Below are 24,142 nucleotides of genomic sequence, written 5' to 3' on the forward strand. Positions count from 1 at the left end.
CACAAAATTTCTCATCCCTTAGTAAGCCTTCCCGTGATCCTGAATAGAACTTGTTTTGCTTGCTAGTATACAATTCCCCCCCCCCTCAGAACGGCTGCCATAGTCAGCACGGTTAAAGACGGTAATCCAGATGCAAGCCAAAGAGCAGAGGGAGAAGCCAAAGAATTCAGATTACAAATCTGGCACCAAATGCGCCCCTCCACATTCTCAAAAAAGAGCCAGTACGTGCCGCTCGTCCACCACTTCGCAGGCATAGCTCAGTGAAGGCAGCATTTTAGTCTTATTGTCTGAAAGGACGTGTGCAAAGTGCCTTTGTCCACAGCATTTATACAATCTGAGAATAGCAAAAGGTTACAACACCACCTTACATTAACAGTGATCTATGTGAGCTTTATGTAAGCAGTTACTTGAAAACATTCTGCCAAGGTAAGAGTAAACCTGAACCACTTCCCCATTTCCTTACCCCAGAAACCAATTCAAATATTTTCCTGGTTCTACACCCCTTTGTTTTAAAAATCATAACTTTACTCTTAGATGTGTTTATTTTTTTAAATAATTATTTCGGATATTTCTCCAATACACAGAGACGTCTTTGTAGCTCTATCGGGGCTAATTTGGGGTTAGGTCAGCAAAATAATAGTGTCAGCATATAGGAGAGAACCAACATGCATTGAGCCTAATTTAGGTGGATCCCTCTTTACCCTGACCTACTCTACAGGGTCACGAATATAAAGCGAAAACAGGAGTTGCGGTAGCAAGCACCCGTGCTTTAAGCCATTGCGCATTGTCACACTTCTGGACAAACCCTGATTCCCTCCCATCAAGACCTGAGTCCAACTAGAAGAACACAGAACTATTAGAAGCCCCAGGAGGTGGGCCATAATACCTCAAACAGACAATTTTCTTGACAATGTCTCTCGGCCAACCCTGTTGAACGATATGGAGGAATCAATTAAAGAAGAATACATGGGCTTGCCCCTAGCCAAGTGCTACTTTTTGATTAAGGTTTGAACGGATGTGATATTATCAAGGGTACCACAATTCTTGCAAAAACCCGCCTGCTCAATGGGTGTAAGGTTATTACCAAATGCCCATTCTTGGAGATGAAGTAATATACTTTTTGCAAATAGTTTCCCAGTCTCATCCAGGAGGGCAATTTGTCTATAGCTACTGGGGAGGTGTAGGAAAGTACCTTCTTGCCTGGCATGTTACCCCCATTTTTCACTGTATATATGTTGTTTTAGTTGTATGGGTCACTGGGACCCTGGTAACCCAGGGCCCCAGTGCTCATAAGTGTGCCTGAATGTGTTACCTGTGTAGTGACTAACTGTCTCACTGAGGCTCTGCTAATCAGAACCTCAGTGGTTATGCTCTCTCATTTCTTTCCAAATTGTCACTGACAGGCTAGTGACCATTTTTACCAATTTACATTGGCTTACTGGAACACCCTTATAATTCCCTAGTATATGGTACTGAGGTACCCAGGGTATTGGGGTTCCAGGAGATCCCTATGGGCTGCAGCATTTCTTTTGCCACCCATAGGGAGCTCTGACAATTCTTACACAGGCCTGCCACTGCAGCCTGAGTGAAATAACGTCCACGTTATTTCACAGCCATTTTACACTGCACTTAAGTAACTTATAAGTCACCTCTATGTCTAACCTTTACCTGGTAAAGGTTAGGTGCAAAGTTACTTAGTGTGAGGGCACCCTGGCACTAGCCAAGGTGCCCCCACATTGTTCAGAGCCAATTCCCTGAACTTTGTGAGTGCGGGGACACCATTACACGCGTGCACTACATATAGGTCACTACCTATATGTAGCTACACAATGGTAACTCCGAATATGGCCATGTAACATGTCTATGATCATGGAATTGCCCCCTCTATGCCATCCTGGCATAGTTGGCACAATCCCATGATCCCAGTGGTCTGTAGCACAGACCCTGGTACTGCCAGACTGCCCTTCCTGGGGTTTCACTGCAGCTGCTGCTGCTGCCAACCCCTCAGACAGGCAGCTGCCCTCCTGGGGTCCAGCCAGGCCTGACCCAGGATGGCAGAACAAAGAACTTCCTCTGAGAGAGGGTGTGACACCCTCTCCCTTTGGAAAATGGAAAATGGTGTGAAGGCAGGGGAGGAGTAGCCTCCCCCAGCCTCTGGAAATGCTTTGTTGGGCACAGATGTGCCCAATTCTGCATAAGCCAGTCTACACCGGTTCAGGGACCCCTTAGCCCCTGCTCTGGCACGAAACTGGACAAAGGAAAGGGGAGTGACCACTCCCCTGACCTGCACCTCCCCTGGGAGGTGTCCAGAGCTCCTCCAGTGTGCTCCAGACCTCTGCCATCTTGGAAACAGAGGTGCTGCTGGCACACTGGACTGCTCTGAGTGGCCAGTGCCACCAGGTGACGTCAGAGACTCCTGCTGATAGGCTCCTTCAGGTGTTAGTAGCCTTTCCTCTCTCCTAGGTAGCCAAACCCTCTTTTCTGGCTATTTAGGGTCTCTGTCTCTGGGGAAACTTTAGATAACGAATGCATGAGCTCAGCCGAGTTCCTCTGCATCTCTCTCTTCACCTTCTGATAAGGAATCGACCGCTGACCGCGCTGGAAGCCTGCAAACCTGCAACATAGTAGCAAAGACGACTACTGCAACTCTGTAACGCTGATCCTGCCGCCTTCTCGACTGTTTTCCTGCTTGTGCATGCTGTGGGGGTAGCCTGCCTCCTCTCTGCACCAGAAGCTCCGAAGAAATCTCCCGTGGGTCGACGGAATCTTCCCCCTGCAACCGCAGGCACCAAAAAGCTGCATTACCGGTCCCTTGGGTCTCCACTCAGCACGACGAGCGAGGTCCCTCGAATCTAGCGATGCTGTCCAAGTGACCCCCACAGTCCAGTGACTCTTCAGCCCAAGTTTGGTGGAGGTAAGTCCTTACCTCACCTCGCTGGGCTGCATTGCTGGGAACCGCGACTTTGCAGCTACTCCGGCCCCTGTGCACTTCCGGCGGAAATCCTTCGTGCACAGCCAAGCCTGGGTCCACGGCACTCTAACCTGCATTGCACGACTTTCTAAGTTGGTCTCCGGCGACGTGGGACTCCTTTGTGCAACTTCGGCGAGCACCGTTTCACACATCCTTGTAGTGCCTGTTTCTGGCAGTTCTCTGGGTGCTACCTGCTTCCGTGAGGGCTCTTTGTCTTGCTCGACGTCCCCTCTCTCTTCAGGTCCAATTTGCGATCTCCTGGTCCCTCCTGGGCCCCAGCAGCGTCCAAAAACGCTAACCGCACGATTTGCAGCTAGCAAGGCTTGTTGGCGTCCTTTCGGCGGGAAAACACTTCTGCACGACTCTCCACGGCAAGAGGGATCCGTCCACCAAAGAGGAAGTCTCTAGCCCTTTTCGTTCCTGCAGAAACCTCAGCTTCTTCTGTCCAGTCAAAGCTTCTTTGCACCCGCAGCTGGCATTTCCTGGGCATCTGCCCATCTCCGACTTGCTTGTGACTTTTGGACTTGGTCCCCTTGTTCCACAGGTACCCTAGATTGGAAATCCACAGTTGTTGCATTGCTGGTTTGTGTCTTTCCTGCATTATTCCTCTAACACGACTACTTTGTCCTTAGGGGAACTTTAGTGCACTTTGCACTCACTTTTCAGGGTCTTGGGGAGGGTTATTTTTCTAACTCTCACTATTTTCTAATAGTCCCAGCGACCCTCTACAAGGTCACATAGGTTTGGGGTCCATTCGTGGTTCGCATTCCACTTTTGGAGTATATGGTTTGTGTTGCCCCTATCCCTATGTTTCCCCATTGCATCCTATTGTAACTATACATTGTTTGCACTGTTTTCTAAGACTATACTGCATATTTTTGCTATTGTGTATATATATCTTGTGTATATTTCCTATCCTCTCACTGAGGGTACACTCTAAGATACTTTGGCATATTGTCATAAAAATAAAGTACCTTTATTTTTAGTATAACTGTGTATTGTGTTTTCTTATGATATTGTGCATATGACACTAAGTGGTACTGTAGTAGCTTCACACGTCTCCTAGTTCAGCCTAAGCTGCTCTGCTAAGCTACCATTATCTATCAGCCTAAGCTGCTAGACACCCTATACACTAATAAGGGATAACTGGGCCTGGTGCAAGGTGCAAGTACCCCTTGGTACTCACTACAAGCCAGTCCAGCCTCCTACATTGGTTGTGCAGTGGTGGGATAAGTGCTTGAGACTACTTACCACTCTTGTCATTGTACTTTTCATAAGAGAAAAATATACAAAACAAGGTCAGTGTATATACACATAGCCAAAAAGTTTTGCATTTCCTCTTTTCACTCTTTTCTAAGTGCTGAAAAGTACTTCTAAACTTTCAAAAAGTTCTTAAAAGTTTAAAAAGTTTTTTTCTGTCTTTCCAAAAAGTTCTGAAAACTTTTTTTCTCTTTTTCTATCACTTTAACTCTCTCTAAAAATGTCTGGCACAGGCCAAAGTGTTGATCTGTCCAAACTTGCATATGACAACCTTAGCTGGAAAAGAGCAAGGAGTCTCTGTATAGAGAGAGGTTTGAGTGTAGGGAAGAATCCTGCCTTGGAACTGTTAATTAACATGCTTAGAGAACAGGATAAGGCCATAGGTGCCCCATCTGTTGAAAAAGTACCTAATAGTTCCCAATCAGATTCAGGGACTCCCACAGGAAAAGATTCAGGAAAGAAACTTCCTAGCCTGTCCATTACTAGAAAATCTAGCATAGATGGTAATGATGATGAGCCACACCAAATAAATAGTGTTGTCTCACATCATAGCAAAAGGATTTATTCTCACCATACTGGTAGTAATGTTTCTGTAAACCAAGCTGTTAGGTTGGCTTCTGTAAGGGACAGGTCTCCTTCTGTTCATTCCCATCATAGCTCTGTTTCTAGAAATGTCCCTCCCACCAACCCTGATGACAGAATGTTAGAGAGGGAACTCAATAAGTTGAGGGTGGAACAAACCAGACTGAAGCTTAAAAAGCAACAGCTGGATTTGGATAGACAGTCTTTTGAATTAGAAAAGGAAAGACAGAAGTTGGGTTTAGATACCCATGGTGGCAGCAGCAGTATTCCCCATAGTCATCCTGCAAAAGAGCATGATTCCAGGAATCTGCACAAGATAGTTCCCCCTTATAAGGAGGGGGATGACATTAACAAGTGGTTTGCTGCACTTGAGAGGGCCTGTGTTGTACAGGATGTCCCTCAAAGGCAGTGGGCTGCTATCCTATGGCTATCATTTAGTGGAAAAGGTAGGGATAGGCTCCTTACTGTGAAAGAAAATGATGCTAATAATTTCCAAGTTCTTAAGAATGCACTCCTGGATGGTTATGGCTTAACCACTGAACAGTACAGGATAAAGTTCAGAGAGACCAAAAAGGAGTCTTCACAAGACTGGGTTGATTTCATTGACCATTCAGTGAAGGCCTTGGAGGGGTGGTTACATGGCAGTAAAGTTACTGATTATGACAGCCTGTATAACTTGATCCTGAGAGAGCATATTCTTAATAATTGTGTGTCTGATTTGTTGCACCAGTACTTGGTGGACTCTGATCTGACCTCTCCCCAAGAATTGGGAAAGAAGGCAGACAAATGGGTCAGAACAAGAGTGAACAGAAAAGTTCATACAGGGGGTGACAAAGATGGCAACAAAAAGAAGGATGGTAAGTCTTCTGACAAGGGTGGGGACAAATCTAAAAATGAGTCTTCATCAGGCCCACAAAAACACTCTGGTGGGGGTGGTGGGTCCAAATCCTCCTTTAATCAGAACAAGGAAAAGAAACCATGGTGCTATTTATGTAAAATAAAAGGCCATTGGACAACAGATCCCAGTTGTCCAAAGAAAGGCACCACAGCTCCTACCACTACAACCCCTACTGCTACACCTAGTGTCCCTACTAATAGCAGTGGTGGTGGGAGCAAACCTACTAATAGCCAATCCAAGGGAGTAGCTGGGCTCACTTTTGGTAATTTAGTTGGGGTTGGTCTGATTAGGGAGACCACAGAGGCTACTTTAGTCTCTGAAGGGGCTATTGATTTAGCCACTTTGGTTGCTTGCCCCCATAACTTGGAGAAGTACAAGCAACTAACCCTAATAAATGGTGTTGAGGTCCAGGCCTACAGGGACACAGGTGCCAGTGTCACAATGGTGATTGAGAAACTGGTGCACCCTGAACAACACATACTTGGACACCAGTACCAAGTAACCGATGCTCACAACATAACACAAAGCCACCCCATGGCTGTTGTAAATCTCAACTGGGGGGGGGTAACTGGTCCAAAGAAAGTTGTGGTAGCTTCAGATTTACCCGTAGACTGTCTATTAGGGAATGATTTGGAGACATCAGGTTGGTCAGATGTGGAGTTGGAGGCCCATGCAGCAATGCTGGGCATCCCAGGGCATATTTTTGCTTTGACAAGGGCTCAGGCCAAAAAGCAAAAAGGACAGGGAAGCTTGGATCCTGGAACAATGGACCAAGTGCTCCCTAAAGCTAGGGCTAGTAGAAGCAAACCACTTCCTACTATCCCTCCCTCTACAGTGGATTCTACTTCTGAGGAAGAAGAATTCCCTCCCTGTGCAGAACCTACACCAGAGGAGCTGGAAGCAGACACTGCTGAGCTTTTGGGTGAAGGGGGGCCTGCCAGAGAGGAGCTGAGTGTGGCACAGCAAACCTGTCCCACATTAGAGGGTCTCAGACAGCAAGCTGTCAAACAGGCTAATGGGGATGTCAGTGACTCTCACAGAGTTTACTGGGAGGACAACCTCTTGTACACTGAGCATAGGGATCCTAAACCTGGAGCTGCCAGGAGATTAGTGATCCCTCAGGAGTACAGAAAGTTCCTCCTAACACTGGCACATGACATTCCCCTAGCTGGGCACCTGGGTCAAATGAAAACTTGGGACAGATTGGTTCCATTGTTTCATTGGCCTAGGATGTCTGAGGACACAAAGGAATTTTGTAAGTCCTGTGAAACCTGTCAAGCCAGTGGCAAGACAGGTGGCACCCCAAAGGCACCCCTTATCCCACTGCCTGTGGTTGGGGTTCCCTTTGAAAGGGTAGGGGTTGACATAGTTGGCCCCCTTGACCCTCCTACTGCTTCAGGCAATAGGTTTATCTTAGTGGTAGTGGACCATGCCACAAGATATCCTGAAGCAATTCCTTTAAGGACCACTACAGCACCTGCAGTGGCAAAGGCCCTCCTGGGAATATTTTCCAGGGTGGGCTTCCCAAAGGAAGTAGTATCAGACAGAGGAAGCAATTTCATGTCTGCATACTTAAAGGCCATGTGGAAGGAGTGTGGTGTAACGTACAAGTTCACAACACCCTATCATCCACAAACAAATGGACTGGTGGAGAGATTTAATAAAACTCTCAAAGGCATGATTATGGGTCTCCCTGAAAAACTCCGCAGGAGATGGGATATCCTTCTACCATGCCTCCTTTTTGCCTACAGGGAGGTACCCCAGAAAGGAGTGGGCTTCAGCCCCTTTGAACTTCTTTTTGGACACCCTGTTAGGGGTCCACTCACACTTGTAAAGGAGGGTTGGGAACAACCTTTAAAAGCTCCTAAGCAGGATATTGTGGATTATGTACTTGGCCTCAGATCAAGGATGGCTGAGTACATGAAAAAGGCCAGTAAAAACCTTCAGGCCAGCCAGGAGCTCCAGAAGCAATGGCATGATCAGAAGGCTGTTTTGGTTCAGTACCAACCAGGGCAGAAAGTGTGGGTCTTGGAGCCTGTGGCCCCAAGAGCACTCCAAGATAAATGGAGTGGTCCCCACACAATTGTTGAAAAGAAGGGTGAAGTCACCTACTTGGTTGACTTAGGCACTGCCAGGAGTCCCCTTAGGGTGCTCCATGTCAACCGCCTGAAACCCTACTATGACAGGGCTGATCTCACCCTGCTCATGGCAACTGATGAGGGACAGGAAGAAGACAGTGATCCTCTACCTGATCTCTTCTCTTCCACAGAACAAGATGCTCTTGTGGAAGGTGTAGTTTTGGCTGATTGTCTTACTGCTGAGCAGAAAGATAATTGCATAAATCTCCTAGGACAATTTTCAGAACTCTTCTCTACTGTGCCAGGCACCACTTCTTGGTGTGAGCACACTATAGATACTGGAGACAGTTTACCTGTCAAAAGTAAGATGTATAGGCAGCCTGACCATGTCAGGGACTGCATAAAGCAAGAAGTTTAGAAAATGTTGGAACTAGGAGTGGTTGAGCACTCTGACAGTCCATGGGCTTCTCCGGTGGTACTGGTACCAAAACCCAATTCTAAAGATGGAAAGAAGGAAATGAGGTTTTGTGTAGACTATAGAGGTCTCAACTTGGTAACCAAAACTGATGCTCACCCTATACCCAGGGCAGATGAGTTCATAGATACACTGGCATCTGCCAAGTATCTAAGCACTTTTGATTTGACTGCAGGGTATTGGCAGATCAAATTGTCAGAAGATGCTAAACCTAAGACTGCATTTTCTACCATTGGAGGACATTACCAGTTTACTGTAATGCCTTTTGGTTTGAAAAATGCACCTGCCACTTTTCAGAGGTTGGTGAACACAGTCCTGCAAGGGCTGGAAGCTTTCAGTGCAGCATATTTGGACGATATAGCTGTCTTTAGCTCCAGCTGGGATGATCACCTGGTCCACCTATGGAAAGTTTTGGAGGCTCTGCAAAAGGCAGGCCTCACTAACAAGGCTTCAAAGTGCCAGATAGGGCAGGGTAAGGTGGTTTATCTGGGACACCTTGTTGGTGGGGAACAGATTGCACCACTTCAGGGGAAAATCCAAACTATTATTGATTGGGTTCCCCCTACCACTCAGACTCAGGTGAGAGCCTTCCTAGGCCTCACTGGGTACTACAGGAGGTTCATTAAGAACTATGGCTCCATTGCAGCCCCTCTTAATGACCTCACATCCAAGAAAATGCCTAAAAAGGTATTATGGACAGCAAACTGTCAGAAAGCTTTTGAGGAGCTGAAGCAGGCCATGTGATCTGCACCTGTCCTGAAAAGCCCTTGTTACTCTAAAAAATTCTATGTCCAAACTGATGCATCTGAATTAGGAGTAGGGGCAGTCCTATCACAACTTAATTCTGAGGGCCAGGATCAACCTGTTGCTTTTATTAGTAGGAGGTTGACCCCTAGAGAAAAGCGTTGGTCTGCCATTGAGAGGGAGGCCTTTGCTGTGGTCTGGGCTCTGAAGAAGTTGAGGCCATACCTGTTTGGCACTCACTTCATTGTTCAGACAGACCACAAACCTCTACTTTGGCTAAAACAAATGAAAGGTGAAAATCCTAAATTGTTGAGGTGGTCCATATCCCTACAGGGAATGGACTATACAGTGGAACATAGACCTGGGAGTAGCCACTCCAATGCAGATGGACTCTCCAGATATTTCCACTTAGACAATGAAGACTCATCAGGTCATGGCTAGTCTTATTGTCCTTCGTTTGGGGGGGGGTTGTGTAGGAAAGTACCATCTTGCCTGGCATGTTACCCCCATTTTTCACTGTATATATGTTGTTTTAGTTGTATGGGTCACTGGGACCCTGGTAACCCAGGGCCCCAGTGCTCATAAGTGTGCCTGAATGTGTTACCTGTGTAGTGACTAACTGTCTCACTGAGGCTCTGCTAATCAGAACCTCAGTGGTTATGCTCTCTCATTTCTTTCCAAATTGTCACTGACAGGCTAGTGACCATTTTTACCAATTTACATTGGCTTACTGGAACACCCTTATAATTCCCTAGTATATGGTACTGAGGTACCCAGGGTATTGGGGTTCCAGGAGATCCCTATGGGCTGCAGCATTTCTTTTGCCACCCATAGGGAGCTCTGACAATTCTTACACAGGCCTGCCACTGCAGCCTGAGTGAAATAACCTCCACGTTATTTCACAGCCATTTTACACTGCACTTAAGTAACTTATAAGTCACCTATATGTCTAACCTTTACCTGGTAAAGGTTAGGTGCAAAGTTACTTAGTGTGAGGGCACCCTGGCACTAGCCAAGGTGCCCCCACATTGTTCAGAGCCAATTCCCTGAACTTTGTGAGTGCGGGGACACCATTACACGCGTGCACTACATATAGGTCACTACCTATATGTAGCTACACAATGGTAACTCCGAATATGGCCATGTAACATGTCTATGATCATGGAATTGCCCCCTCTATGCCATCCTGGCATAGTTGGCACAATCCCATGATCCCAGTGGTCTGTAGCACAGACCCTGGTACTGCCAGACTGACCTTTGAAGAACCAGAACCTTTTGGGCCTGGCGGCGCAGGGTACGCCTAAAATCTCCTTGGATTCACCTGCCTCAACTAACAGAGACACGGGACACTCTGTCAGGCGTAAAAGATCAGATTTTATTAGCTGCAGCTAGTACAGTTGTCCAAGAAGTACACAAGGTATGTTCTCAGGAGACTGCCACTTTACTTTGTGGCGCACAATCTTATATACCGTATAAAAACATTCATTAACTACATACACTCCCAGAACACATAGAAAGGAGCCAGTAAGAATGATGTAAAGATAGAACAGAGTCAATAGAAATGTCGGAAAACAAGACAGAACAAAGTATCAAGTGACTTAAGGCTGCCTTCCCTCCAGCTGTGTTTGTCACCCCTCCCTTGAACTAATTAATTAACCGATCCACAACGAAGTTACATGTGGTGCGATAAGTTTGTGTGCGTTTGGAGGACAGTTGTGAAATGAGAGAATACTAGCAAAGGACAGCGAAGGCCAGACGATAAGATAAGATCGGCGGAGAATAGTGTGAGCCTACAGATAGTTGAAACAAGGATTAGAAAACCAGACAGGGATTAGTGTACTCGGTCAGACCTTAATACCAGTCTTGTAAAGATAGAGGCAGAAAGCTGTTTTGAACACCATGTTGCAGAATAAGCAGAAAAGGCAGAATGGACTTCGTTCGCTGTGCTGCCTGAGTGAAGGCAACATAAAATGGCGGCGGGCCACAAAATGGCGGGTCGATACGATCGTATTAAAAAATCGAATTTCCTCAGACCCTCCTTTTGCCAGAACTCAGGCAAGATACACAAACTCATGTTAGTCTGAGTCGATGTCTATGGCCATGAGGTCATCAAGCTGTTGCTGTACCATCATTTTGATATTCTCTGTTCTTTGTGACTTGGGTTTGGGAATACATGCAGTAGCACATAGGTTGCAGACGGCAGGACCGCAGTGCATACAAAGACAACAAGAGAATATAAAAGCTAAAATTACTCCAAAGAATGTCAATACCTTCCAACCCCATTTGGACAGTAATCCCCAAAACCACTCTGAAAAGGACCAATCTCCTTCGTCCTGATGAATCGACTCGGAGATTATGTGTAACTTAGAGATAGCTTGGTATACTGTCGGAGCGTCATTAGGTATGAAAATACAGCAACTTGATCCGATCAATTTGCATACTCCACCACGGTCCGCAAGAACAAAGTCTAAGGCAACACGGTTCTGCAAGGTCATAAGACGATCAGCTTGTAGTTCAGCTGTAATGTTACTTAAAGCTCCTACAGTGATGTCTATGGTGGTTTCTACGACACGAACCAATTGCCTTATATTTCTGCTGTTGGCCATTGGACCCCAGAAGGGAAGAAATCCTTTGAGGAAATCTCCTCCCTCTTGTCCTGCTGTGTCTTTCGAATCCACAATCCCTCTGCCATATCTATTTTTATGATGGTTCGCAGGAGCGGTGTATGTAGGGGGAAGAAGAAAGGCTATATAACAAGTACCAGAAAAATCAGCTGGCAACCATGTATAAGCCCTATCGTGGCAAACGAAGTATGTACCTTGAGATGGTACTAGCGGCGGTGAATTCAGGGCTGAATAAACATATGTATGGGAACATAAACTTTCTCTTTGTCCGGTGTTTGGAGTTCTACCATTTACTTGCAGACAGAAATTTCCTTGTTGGGGTATGACCCGTATCGGAGGAGATTTTCCTTGCTCAATCTTATCATTGAGGCTAGAAATGTAATTAGTTATGTTCCAATTGGTATATGCTTTTCTTTCATCTATGGAAGCTTCACTTTTTTCCATGATTTTAGCCATAGCTACCATTCCCTTTATCAATAAACTATGACTGAAATCTGAACCAACACTATGTGAACTGACAGGTTGTTTAATTTTACTTTGATATGCATTATTGAAAATGACAAAATAAGCCCAAGCGGAACCTTCATAGGAGAATGGAAGAACTAAATATGGCATTCCTTTTTCTACCGTATGTGGTATGAGTCCACACACCCAACAGTCAGTTGTATTGATCACTAACTGATGTTGATGTAACAACTGGACGAAGGAATTGTTAAAGTATTCAGTTCTTCTGATGAGTTCATGCTGGGGAAGAGTGTGAAATAGGTGCGGAGAGATAGTAGAAGAAGATGTAGAGGTAGGAGAAGAGACAACTTTTTGCTGCAGAGTAATAATGATCCAGTTTACAGATGCCAAAAGAATACACAACAATATAATGACGCATAGAGCAATACTACAACGACTACATATTTCTTTACAATTATTCTTTACATTTTTACTTTCTCTTTTATTTAATGTAGCCTCCATCTTTCTAAGTGGATGCTCACGGCAATCTTCCTCAATCACTGTAGTCACGATTATCTACCGTCCTATGACACTGTGAGGTCCTGCAGGCCTATTGCCACTTACTCAGGTCGTGACTAAGACTCCTACCGTGACCCTGCAACCGGGATAGAGTACTACATAGGAGAGAAAGTTACAAGTTCTTTGGTCTTGGTCTCAAATTATAGCGTTCCTGTCCAGAGGCAGTCTGGTTTTGAAACAATGTTCCTGGATTTGTCGTGTTCAAGCGACGATGCGATGGTATTGCTTCTTGAAGGATGTCGTCGTCCTCTTTCTCAGAAAGTGTTCCAATTAGACGCGCATCACTGAATGGTACAAATTGCGGAACTTTCTCACTTTCAGAGTCACTGATGCCTCTACGGACCCACTGATCGAAAGGCAAGGGCAAAGGCACTTTCTTGCAGTGCACGGCATGCACCCAGTTTTTCTTTCCTTCGACTTTAACTGCTGTTCTTGTGGTCAAAAGAACCAGGCGTGGCTCTCTCCATCTGGGCTCCAAATTTCTCTGTCGTTGGAAATTTTTCGTGCAGACCCAGTCACCTGGTCGGATGGAATGACCTGGGTCTGTGGAAGCCTCTGGTAGAGCACTCTGAACCTGTTGATGAAGAACACGCAATTTAGTTGTAAGGTCATGCAAGTAGTCAATCAACATCGGGTATGGCAAGTCTGAGTATTTCTTAGGGCGAGGAACTCCCCATACATTAGCTGGGCGTCCAAATATCACTTCGTAAGGGCTAAGCCCCAAACGAGAGTGTACTGCTGTTCTGATGGACAGAAGAGCCAATGGTAAAGCATCAGGCCAATTAAGTCCTGTGCTAGCTTGCACCTTAGCAATTTTAAGCTTCAAGGTTCCATTGTAGCATTCTACTAAACCAGCCGACTGTGGGTGATTCGCCGCGTGGAACTTCTGTTTTATGCCAAGACCTGCACAAACTTTTTGCATGACTTGACCCACAAATTCGCTCCCATTGTCACTCCAGACAATGCGCGGCAAACCAAACCTAGGGAAGAATTCTTTCAAAAGTATTTTGGCAGTTGATAAAGCAGTATTGTCCTTCAGAGGGTAGGCTTCTACCCATCTAGAAAAAGCACATACTACCACCAGAACATATTTGAGATTGTTGCATCGTTCCATGTGAATATAATCGATCTGCAACACCTCAAATGGATATGTCGGAGGAGCAAAATGACCTGCTGGAGTTGGGGTTCCCTTTCCCGGATTGTACATCAAGCAAACAATACAATGTTTTACTACATTATTTGCACACTTTGGGATTCCCTCATTTTGCCACACTGGAGCCAGAAGTTTACATATTCCTTTTGCACTTAGGTGAGCTGGACCATGTGCCATAGTAACTACAGGTAGTACATAAGCATCTGGTAATAGCCAACGTTGATGTTCTGATAATTCAACCCAACATCCCATCTCATCTAACATTCCTGTACTTTCCTTCCACTTTCTCAACTCATTCTCCGTAGCCTCTCCTTGAATTGATTTCACACTCTCTACTGTATCTTCATACATTCCCTTTTCTCTTACGCAGTTTGCGGGACCTGCAACATACATTCGACTTGTGTTGTCTCTGGCTGTCTTTTTCGCTACCTCATCTGCAAATGCATTTCCTCGACCAACATCGTCCACAATCTTTTTGTGTGCACTACACTTCACAATCGCTATCTGAGTAGGCATTGTAAGTGACTCAAGAAGTTCAGTCACTAATTGACCATGTTGTATCTTAGTACCATGGGAAGTAAAGAATCCTCTTTCCTTCCATAAACGCCCAAAGTTAAACGCTACACCAAAAGCGTATTGGCTATCAGTGTACACGTTTACTCTTTTTCCTTCGGATAACACACACGCTCTAGTTAAGGCTATCAATTCAGCTGCCTGAGCTGAATTATGTCTAATGCGTGCTGTCTCCACAATCGTATGCAAAGTAGTAATAGCGTAGGCTGAAACTGTATCTCCATTCGGGAGCTTGAAACAAGAACCATCTACCCATAGTGTTCCATCTGGATTCACTAATGGCGTGTCTTTTAGGTCAATTCTACCCTTAGTCTCTTCTTCAGTACGGAGAAAACAATCATGCTGTTCAGAGACATCTCTCTCTTTTGGAAGAGGCAACAAAGTAGCTGGATTCAGGGTATTACATCGTTTGATGTGTATGTGACTAGCCAAAAGCGTCAGCTCATATCCGGACAACCGAGCACTCGTAAGATGCTGCGTTTTTGTCCTATTTAGTAAAATATCCACTGCATGTGGCACCATAACAATGAGAGTATTATCTAGCACTACTCCAGCAGACTGTCGAATAGAAATTGCTGCTGCCGCTGTCGCCTTAAGACAACTAGGCAATGCTTTAGCTACCGGATCTAACGTAGCTGAGAAATATGCGCATGGTCGCTGTTGATCTCCAAAACGCTGCGTTAAGACTGACAATGCACAACCCTCTCTTTCGTGGACATAGAGCGTAAAGGGCTTACTGTAATCAGGAGTACCCAATACAGGAGCAGAACACAAAGCAATACGCAAATCAGTAAAACTCTTCTGACATTCGTCAGTCCACGGAAGAGGCTGAGGCGTATCTTTTAAAGTTAGCGCCAACAGCGGTTTAGCCAATAAAGAGAAACTCGGAATCCACTGTCTACAATAAGAAGTAATGCCCAAAAAGGCACGTACCTCTCTTTGTGTGGATGGCACTGACATTTGTGCAATTGCCTGAATTCGTTCGGGGGTCAATCGTCGTCCCTCCTTTGACAAGAGATGACCCAAATAAGTCACCTCGCGACAGACATATTGTAATTTAGAAGGAGAAACCTTGTGATTTAGATCAAACAAATGACGCAACAGTGCAACGGTCACGTTTTTCCAAATCTCCTCTGAATCAGCTGCAACCAATAAGTCATCCATGTACTGAATGAGAGCGGCACCGGACGGTAAGGAAAAGGCATCAAGATGACATTTTAGAGCTTGACTGTAAACAGAGGGACTTTCACAATAACCTTGAGGTGCGCGTTTAAACCGGAAGCTTCGGCCTCCGAGGGAAAAACCAAAAATATCTCTACTCTCTTCGGCGATGGGAATACTAAAGAAAGCATTCTTTAAATCGATAACTGAAAACCAAGTCGCTGTAGAAGGTATCATCGTCAACAGAGCAGTGATATCTGGGACTACAGGAAACTGTGGTACGACAATCTTGTTTACCTCCCGAAGATCAATTACAAAACGATAAACAGGAGGCTGAGAAGGATCAGTGCGTTTAAGAACCGGAAGAACAGGACGGTTACATATATTTCCTCTCGTTTCCTCAACCACACCCTTCTGAATCAAATCATGGACAATTTCCAGAAGTGCTTTCTCACCTTCAGTAGAGATTCTGTATTGCGGAATACGTGGCATTTCAGCATTGGGCTTAAGAGTAACAACATAAGGTGGGATCTCAAGACAACCAACGTCATTCGGACTCGTAGCCCAAAGCGTTTCGGGAAGAGAAAGCAATTCAGGTGGGAATTGATCTTTTGATAAGTACATTGGACTAGTCATTTTCTGTCCTAGAGTGAGGTATACACCAGAAGGTGAACAATATATCGTAGCATGCATTCTTTTTAATAGATCTAAACCCAACAGATTTTCACCACAACCATTCGTCAGAAGAAGCGGAGCTTCTAAATCATAGGGACCTATTGAAACAGGCAAAGGGCAAGAAACTAGATTGCGAACAGGGGCGCCAGAAAATCCTACAGATACATTCGTTAAGCCAGACAAAGGTGCGCCAGGGAGTTTAGAATGAATGATAGAGCTTCTCATGGCACCAGTATCTAAAAGAAATGGCTCTGAAACACCCATTGTAGTGACATTAACATAAGGTCCATTCTGATCCACTGGAATTGACGTAACCCCCTTACTTTGTCCATGGCTGTCCTATTCAAAATGAAGACTTTCATTCCCTCCTTCAATATACTGATCCTCACTGTAATACTGTGTAGACCTAACATTTTGCTGGTCAAAGTAATTTCCGGAATTTGGAGGAACAAAAGAACGCTGCCCTTGGGTTAACACACCTCGACCTCTACCTCTATTTGCTGACTGAAGACCACCACGACCTCGTGAAGCAGATGTTGCTCCATTACGCTGCAACAATGCCGGACAACTGTTCTTAAAATGACCTTCCTCCCTACAATAAGCACATTGATTGGGACCTAGCAAAGGTCTTGGAATGAATGGTTCAGGCTTTTGATACAACCTCTGAAACTGCGGAGGCTGTTGAAACTGAGGCTGAACATAACGAGGAGGATAAGCCTGTTGCAAGAGAACTTTAGTTTTTAATTCTTTCGTCTTTTTCTCTTGTTTTTCCCTTTCTTCTTTGTCTCTATTTTCATAATATTGTGCAGTAGCCAATATCTGGGCGGAAGAAGAAACTGCCCATGAACTCTCGGAGTCTTTTAGCTTGTGTGATAGTTCAGGAAGCAAGTTATATACGAACTTATCCACAAATAATCGCTGTCCCCCTTCTGTAGCCATATCTTGACCACTGTGATCAATGAATGTCTCCTCGAATCGGGTAAAGAAATCGGAAACACTTTCATCTTTCTTTTGTTTACATGCTGCTAGCTTATCCCAATTAACTCTCAAAGCAGGCATCATTGTTTTCATTAATGTAATAATCCTACCAGGGAGTTCTGAGATCAAAGCATCGGGTTTTGCACCACCTACTTGACCTCTATCTGCGGCAATAATAGCGTTCCAATCGCCGCCTAATTCTTGAGCGTGATCCTCTCTACGAATTTTAGCCCATATTGTCTGTGGAACTACATTTCCCATCAACATGTCAATATCTGCTAAATTCATAGTACATGCATCAACTGTTTGCGACAACTCTTTATAGTAACCAGCAGGATTTTTGCGTGGATCTGGTAGTGACTGTTTAAGTGCTAAAACTTCAGACCTTTTCCAGGGGACATGTATCCATATGCGCTGAAAATGCGCAGGAATAGCTGGATTAGCACCTGCTGCTGCAACTTCTTCCTTCCATATTGGAGAAACCTCTCTCATGGGATAGTTTTTCAGTGCTGTCCTAACTGAAGGATCAGAATCAGGAAAAGTCTGTGAGAACAATAGGGATCTGAAAGAAATAAGTGTTCTGACAGCGTTTTCAACCTTAGGACCCACAATAAGTCCTTTGTCAAAGTCAGCCTGAACATCTAATAGATCCTGTGGGACCGAACCCAAATTCATATCCTCCCATTCTTTAGCGAGAGTATCGCACATAACTTTAAAAACATATCTCTGCGTAGGTGCATTCCATTGCAGAAAGGTGGACATAATATCAGACGTACTATATTGGGGACCCTTCTTGATCCATCTACAAGCAAGTGAGTCCAATTTTTCTCGCTCTTCGGAGTCTGGGAATTGACTACGAGACTGTCTTCGAGAAAAAGCTGGAGACACGTTTAAAGCTTCAAAGAAAGGTGATAAGAGACCAGAGACAGTATCGGTAAATCGCTTACGCGTAGATGGAGAATTTAACATAAGGATAGGGGACAAGGTATTAGGTGAATTAACTAAAGGAGCATTAGGAATTGCCAAAGGAGCAGAAGGCAAAGGAGTTAAAGGCAAAGCTGGCATAGGCAATACTTGAGGAGGCAAATGTGGAAAAGCTGGAGCAGGCGGAAGCACAACTGGCGGCTGAACAGGCTGTAACATCGGGGGTGCATTAGCACCTTGTACATAGGGCGGAGGCAATTTCAATAAGTGGGACATTAAGGAATCTTCCTCAAAATCTTTTCTCTTATCAAGGGAAGAGATAGGCAACGTCGGATAGCATTTATCTATTGCCATTCGATGCTGTCTGTCTGAAATTTCCATTGCATTATCTATTTCATCATCTTTGAATTGCTGAGCAGCCTGTATAATCGTCATTCCCTGTGTTTTCCTATCTCGTTTCGCTTGTTTAATTTCTCTCTGTTTGGCTTCCTTACGCCAAAGGCGAAAAGAGTCAAACATTGCCGGCCGGGCTTTTCTTTTAAATAACGTTGCTTCTAAATTATCTAGCACATCAGTTTCGAAACTACCATTTTCTGGCCACTTTAAAACACCATCTTTCTTTGTATATCGGGTCCATGTTTTATTAAAGGCAATAGGACCAACACCATGTTTAGAATAGAGCTCATATGTGGGAGTTCCAACCGAAGGAATCGGACAGGAGTCCTCAAGCTGGGAGTCCCTATTACAACCAAAGCAACAAAGTTTTCCAAACTTAGTCAGACCAGACATCTCACGATTTTTACTGGCTGTTCACAAACATCAAGGGGGTAAAACTTTCAGTTTACACAGCACAAATGCACTTACCCCTCGGCTTTGGCCACTGCAATGGCCAAATCTAAGAACCTAAGGACAAAACAAAGACCAAAATTTGTGGGCGCGACCCACCAAATACTTAACTAAGGATGTCTTCTTACACCAACAGAGGCCCGTCTATCGTCTCGCTTTACCATACATCATCAAAGAAAGGGCCAAGGCAGGGCGGCAGTCAGGGCAGCAGTCGTCAGTAGCCGTCAGGAAGGAGTAACCGCGCTGAAAAAGACCTTCGGACCACTTCGACATACAGGGGTCGCTTGACGTGGCTCGCGATTCCTCCAGAATTTTCTTGCGGGGTTCCTCACGACCTTCAGGCAGAACCGGTACCGCTGAAGCCGCCCCACGTTGGGCGCCAATTGAAGAACCAGAACCTTTTGGGCCTGGCGGCGCAGGGTACGCCTAAAATCTCCTTGGATTCACCTGCCTCAACTAACAGAGACACGGGACACTCTGTCAGGCGTAAAAGATCAGATTTTATTAGCTGCAGCTAGTACAGTTGTCCAAGAAGTACACAAGGTATGTTCTCAGGAGACTGCCACTTTACTTTGTGGCGCACAATCTTATATACCGTATAAAAACATTCATTAACTACATACACTCCCAGAACACATAGAAAGGAGCCAGTAAGAATGATGTAAAGATAGAACAGAGTCAATAGAAATGTCGGAAAACAAGACAGAACAAAGTATCAAGTGACTTAAGGCTGCCTTCCCTCCAGCTGTGTTTGTCACCCCTCCCTTGAACTAATTCATTAACCGATCCACAACGAAGTTACATGTGGTGCGATAAGTTTGTGTGCGTTTGGAGGACAGTTGTGAAATGAGAGAATACTAGCAAAGGACAGCGAAGGCCAGACGATAAGATAAGATCGGCGGAGAATAGTGTGAGCCTACAGATAGTTGAAACAAGGATTAGAAAACCAGACAGGGATTAGTGTACTCGGTCAGACCTTAATACCAGTCTTGTAAAGATAGAGGCAGAAAGCTGTTTTGAACACCATGTTGCAGAATAAGCAGAAAAGGCAGAATGGACTTCGTTCGCTGTGCTGCCTGAGTGAAGGCAACATAAAATGGCGGCGGGCCACAAAATGGCGGGTCGATACGATCGTATTAAAAAATCGAATTTCCTCACCTTCCTGGGGTTTCACTGCAGCTGCTGCTGCTGCCAACCCCTCAGACAGGCAGCTGCCCTCCTGGGGTCCAGCCAGGCCTGGCCCAGGATGGCAGAACAAAGAACTTCCTCTGAGAGAGGGTGTGACACCCTCTCCCTTTGGAAAATGGTGTGAAGGCAGGGGAGGAGTAGCCTCCCCCAGCCTCTGGAAATGCTTTGTTGGGCACAGATGTGCCCAATTCTGCATAAGCCAGTCTACACCGGTTCAGGGACCCCTTAGCCCCTGCTCTGGCGCGAAACTGGACAAAGGAAAGGGGAGTGACCACTCCCCTGACCTGCACCTCCCCTGGGAGGTGTCCAGAGCTCCTCCAGTGTGCTCCAGACCTCTGCCATCTTGGAAACAGAGGTGCTGCTGGCACACTGGACTGCTCTGAGTGGCCAGTGCCACCAGGTGACGTCAGAGACTCCTGCTGATAGGCTCCTTCAGGTGTTAGTAGCCTTTCCTCTCTCCTAGGTAGCCAAACCCTCTTTTCTGGCTATTTAGGGTCTCTGTCTCTGGGGAAACTTTAGATAACGAATGCATGAGCTCAGCCGAGTTCCTCTGCATCTCTCTCTTCACCTTCTGATAAGGAATCGACCGCTGACCGCGCTGGAAGCCTGCAAACCTGCAACATAGTAGCAAAGACGACTACTGCAACTCTGTAACGCTGATCCTGCCGCCTTCTCGACTGTTTTCCTGCTTGTGCATGCTGTGGGGGTAGCCTGCCTCCTCTCTGCACCAGAAGCTCCGAAGAAATCTCCCGTGGGTCGACGGAATCTTCCCCCTGCAACCGCAGGCACCAAAAAGCTGCATTACCGGTCCCTTGGGTCTCCTCTCAGCACGACGAGCAAGGTCCCTCGAATCCAGCGACGCTGTCCAAGTGACCCCCACAGTCCAGTGACTCTTCAGCCCAAGTTTGGTGGAGGTAAGTCCTTGCCTCACCTCGCTGGGCTGCATTGCTGGGAACCGCGACTTTGCAGCTACTCCGGCCCCTGTGCACTTCCGGCGGAAATCCTTCGTGCACAGCCAAGCCTGGGTCCACGGCACTCTAACCTGCATTGCACGACTTTCTAAGTTGGTCTCCAGCGACGTGGGACTCCTTTGTGCAACTTCGGCGAGCACCGTTTCACGCATCCTCGTAGTGCCTGTTTCTGGCACTTCTCCGGGTGCTACCTGCTTCAGTCAGAGCTCTTTGTCTTGCTCGACGTCCCCTCTCTCTTCAGGTCCAATTTGCGACCTCCTGGTTCCTCCTGGGCCCCAGCAGCGTCCAAAAACGCTAATCGCACGATTTGCAGCTAGCAAGTCTTGTTGGCGTCCTTTCGGCGGGAAAACACTTCTGCACGACTTTCCACGGCAAGAGGGATCCGTCCACCAAAGGGGAAGTCTCTAGCCTTTTTTGTTCCTGCAGAAACCTCAGCTTCTTCTGTCCAGTCGAAGCTTCTTTGCACCCGCAGCTGGCATTTCCTGGGCATCTGCCCATCTCCGACTTGCTTGTGACTTTTGGACTTGGTTCCCTTGTTCCACAGGTACCCTAGATTGGAAATCCACAGTTGTTGCATTGCTGGTTTGTGTCTTTCCTGCATTATTCCTCTAACACGACTACTTTGTCCTTAGGGGAACTTTAGTGCACTTTGCACTCACTTTTCAGGGTCTTGGGGAGGGTTATTTTTCTAACTCTCACTATTTTCTAATAGTCCCAGCGACCCTCTACAAGGTCACATAGGTTTGGGGTCCATTCGTGGTTCGCATTCCACTTTTGGAGTATATGGTTTGTGTTGCCCCTATCCCTATGTTTCCCCTTTGCATCCTATTGTAACTATACATTGTTTGCACTGTTTTCTAAGACTATACTGCATATTTTTGCTATTGTGTATATATATCTTGTGTATATTTCCTATCCTCTCACTGAGGGTACACTCTAAGATACTTTGGCATATTGTCATAAAAATAAAGTACCTTTATTTTTAGTATAACTGTGTATTGTGTTTTCTTATGATATTGTGCATATGACACTAAGTGGTACTGTAGTAGCTTCACACGTCTCCTAGTTCAGCCTAAGCTGCTCTGCTAAGCTACCATTATCTATCAGCCTAAGCTGCTAGACACCCTATACACTAATAAGGGATAACTGGGCCTGGTGCAAGGTGCAAGTACCCCTTGGTACTCACTACAAGCCAGTCCAGCCTCCTACAGGAGGTCTTCAATCTTTTTTTCTATGTAAGGGTACCGCAATAGTTCCTTTCCAGGAGGATGAAATATCTCAAGACAGATAGCAATACTGGAGCAGTGGACATAAAAAGTAGCCCATGAAAAAGCCTACTGTTTAATGATAGCAACTGGGAGTTCATCAGGGCCCATAGCACCTGAAGTTCTTGCGCCCTTAATGAAGCCCTCATTCTCCTTACAGGATGGCGGGTCATATTTTTCCAAAGAAATCTGCTCTTACAATAAGGACAAATTAAGTACTGCTGCTTGAGTTACAGGCATGTAATTGAGATATATATTGCATCTCCTTGTCATCAGATGTTGAAGTAGCCTCAGCTTTAACTCTCAAGTCATCATATTCTGCTATTAGAGACCAGAACTTGAGAGAATTAAATGAAGTAGCAACCTCCCTCAGATTAATCCATTTCCTATCCTCCTCCTTCCGGCACTCAGCCACCTTCAAACCGGTTCTTATGTGCTTAAGGTGCTTATTTTCCCTCTGCTTCATAATCAAGGTAAAGTTAAATTGCTTCATAAATAGTTTATTTCACTATTCACCTTTTTTACAGCCCACTTGGCTCTTTTACCTCTGGCCATACTCCCAAATGTCCGGAAGAAGGACAACTGACTTTTGAACCGAGAAATAGTATCATCTTGTGACAAGTGCGGGGGCACAGACTTACTATTTTAATACTATTGCACAGATTCTTTATATTGTTGCATGGCTAAAAAGTGCACACATTAGATTTATTATAGACTACACTATCTTTCCAGGAGTCAAGAGCCTTAACCTCTAAATCAAGGGACATAGAAAGAATACTATGGTTACTTATATCAGTCCCCAAACCCTCCAGTTTAGTACACACTCCAAACATTTGATAAAATACCACCATATAGTCGATTAAAGATTGCCCCGATGGAAGTGAAAGTTATAGGAAGCTGGAGACTCCTCGGGAAATCTGCCATTTAAGAAGATAAAGTTGTGCAAACTCACACTTTCCGAAAAACATAAGCTATGCCTATCTACTCTAGCTTTTTCAGATGAAACAGCCTCTGGAACACACCACACCTCCTCCAAAGGTCATACAAACACGTATAAACTTTAGTATTGAAGACCCCCACAATGATAACCAAAGTACATTTCTCAAAAACACGAATATACCAAAAATGGCTAACATGGAATTGATTGAGTTATCCTGACATTTACCTGGGAGGCGATATAGGCAAAAATGTTGACGACCCTCCATTCACATTAGACAATGTTAGCTTTACGCACAAAGACTTGAGGGGTGGAGGAATACCTTTGGGTTCCAATTAATCTCATTACTAAGTAAAATAGCAGTTCTTCGCCTGGCATGATCTTTTGCAGAGGAGTTTGCTACACAGGAGAAGACAAAGTAATTCTCATGCCTAAAATCAGAACTACCCAAGTTTCCTTCAAACAGATAGTTAGTGGCTTGAGGCGGGTGACCCTAGGTCCACCATGTTCTAGGATGATAGTTCACCCAAAGAGCTACCCTCTCAACACTGGGAGCTTTGCAGGGTTTTTTGCCCCATTCAGTTTGCCAGCTACCCAACTCCAACTGAATAATTAATCTCCCTTCCCGGTTTCCCATACACAATTATCCTCATTATTCATGGTACTTATATTTCTCCTCCCCATGCCTTTACCAATGGAAATGGTGATGTCCTTCAAATTAACAGACCCTCTCCTGAAATTTACGACCTGTGTGGTCTCATGTGAATCCGACAATCAGCCATTACACTTATACGTAGTGCATGGCTCAACCAGAAG

This window comes from Pleurodeles waltl, chromosome 4_1 (assembly GCF_031143425.1).
Source record: "Pleurodeles waltl isolate 20211129_DDA chromosome 4_1, aPleWal1.hap1.20221129, whole genome shotgun sequence".
NCBI classification, from domain to species: Eukaryota; Metazoa; Chordata; class Amphibia; order Caudata; family Salamandridae; genus Pleurodeles; species Pleurodeles waltl.